We start from the raw sequence: 2,594 nt of genomic DNA, 5'->3' as shown, positions 1-2,594 counted from the left end.
AATTTTAGTGTATAAATATTATTTTTGTATTGATATTTAACGAATATCTAATTTAATTTCTTTCTATTTTTAATGATAAAACATTCATTGATTATTTGCTTTTTAAAAATATCGATTTTTTTCAAGACACGTTGTTTAAGCGACCAGAAAATTTATACTATTTTCAAAAATATATATTATTCAAAACTGAGTGAGCTTAACTCAATTTCAGAAACTAAATTGAAAATAAAAAAAAGTTGTGAGCATAAGAAAGGTTAGGAATATATAGCCATAAATTTTATACATACGAAATGAATGACTAATTGTATGTATGTGTATAGAAGTCGAGTAATGTGATGTAGACACATACATCCTTTATTAAGTGCACGTTTCTATCACAAATTCCATTATGAGTAAAACTAAGTGCTCTCTTTTGAACTTAACATTCATGCACTTCGATAGTTAGTGTCCCGTCAGATATACATGCTTGATTATAACTGATATGGAAAGTTATGTAAGAAAAGAAGTAATAATGTAGCTTCATAAATAATGATAAAGTTTTGAAAGATCCATTTCATCATGGTGCTTGTGAGAACCTGCTTAGCTTTCACACTTTGACTCCTGCTTTCCATTCGTTTTCATATGTTGTTTACATTATTTCCTTCTTCTTTTTTTTTAGAAACATTCCAACGGGTAAAAAGTAATCACAACTTTTGTGTCTAGCTAGATACAGCAATTTTATTCAATAAATATAATCTAACAAAAAGAAAATACCGAAGAAGTAAAAAGTGACTTGTATGTCATTATAGAGATTATTATATAATAAATGGATTTCTAGCTTGGTCATTCATTCAGCCATGTTCAGTTATGTTCATTTATGACTTTTGAATTTTGATATATCATAATAAATTAAGTTGAGGGATTATTTATCGATAATGCTAGAGAGTAAAAAAAAAAACGCCAGAACTTCTTTTATTTAACATTCATTAATTGTCGCAACAATTAATGAATACTAAATAAGGCAAGTTATAGCTGTTTTTACCTAATTTTCTTTAGATACCAAATATTTTCGATATATAAATATATTTGCATAAAAACTAAGTCATAGTAAATGTATCAATAATGTGCCATTTCAATTATTAGGGTTTAGGGTGTAGTTTATACAAAGAAACATGTATTGATTATGTTATTCGTTCTCATCATATTGCTTGACTGATATAGTTAATATAATATGATTTTGAAAGGTAATCTGTTTGGGAATTGAGGTATTATAAATGAGAATTTAGATTTATACAATGAGAAAGTTAATAAAGTAGTAAAGTAAAGATTAATTACTATTGATTTTATAATTTTTATGAAATATACGTTTCATTATCTTAATTTAAAAATAATTAACTCTTCGTTTTATTATTTTACTAATTTTCTCAGTTTAAAAAATTCTGATCCTATAAATGAAAAGAATGAAATAGAATAATAAGTAAATAGCTAATATCTTTTTATTCAAGTAAAGCTCAAGATAAGTTCCAAGTAAAATCAAACCATATATTTAATATATGTTGGTCACATAATTTTAAGTAAAAGATTGTATTTTAGCTAATAGCTAGTAGTTATAACTTTTGATTCAGGGGTAAATTATTAATCCAACATCATAACCAAAGTCATTATCAGAAAATAAAGAAGTGCGTGCATAGCTAATAGCCATGGGATCGAGTTGCCTAGGATCTGATCTTGATAAGAACGCTTAGCTTGTTCAAAAATAATCATGGACAGATCGGAGTACAATAATATAATGATGACTTAAATATGGCTATGGCAATACCAACGAAATATTTGGCATGGTCCCTAGAAATATGCTTCAACATGAAATCTAAGGTAATAATTAATAAAAATGACTATGGATCTAATTAAGTTCCCCAAAAACATTAACAAAAATATATTAAACAATATATATATTGATTCTGTTATAAAATAACTCATTTCAAAAGTTTAAATTAATAGGAATTTTTTTTGGGTTTGAATTTGTTTAATTTTTTGCATAAGCCTTCTTTTTTTTCTTTTATTTGCCTTATGTTATTAGATCAAATTCTTGACCTTTTGAATACAGATATATGATACCATGTCATAAAACTACTTAGAATTCATTTGAGAAGTAGCAAAAAAAATTATTTTTTTAACATTTGGATTATAAAAAGTTATATTAAGCATATTTGATACCACTTTTGAGAAATATTTTTAATTTTATGAAAAGTTAATGAACTTTTGAAGAAATAAAAAAATTGACCTCTTCCTTCTCAGAAGTTATTTCATCATTCATATTAAAAAAAAATTGACTTCAAAATAAAAGAGAACATTGTGCTACTTTCATTTTTGGCTCATGAAAAATATTTTCCTATTTATGCTGAAAATATTGACACTGTATCATTATTTTTACGCAATGTTTCATAGAAGTATTGACCTTTCACTACCATTTTCACACAATATTTACTGACTCTCCACCACTATTTTCACATACACAATGTTCCATCTACGAACCACCTGCTGCATATGTTCATTCCAAAAATTTTTTTTATCATTCTACCACTCTATTTTTATTATTAAATTTGTATTTAACATTG

Source organism: Arachis ipaensis, chromosome B03 (genome assembly GCF_000816755.2).
Source record: "Arachis ipaensis cultivar K30076 chromosome B03, Araip1.1, whole genome shotgun sequence".
Lineage (NCBI taxonomy): Eukaryota > Viridiplantae > Streptophyta > Magnoliopsida > Fabales > Fabaceae > Arachis > Arachis ipaensis.
The sequence above is the reverse complement of the archived record's forward strand: the minus strand, read 5'-3'. Positions refer to the sequence as shown.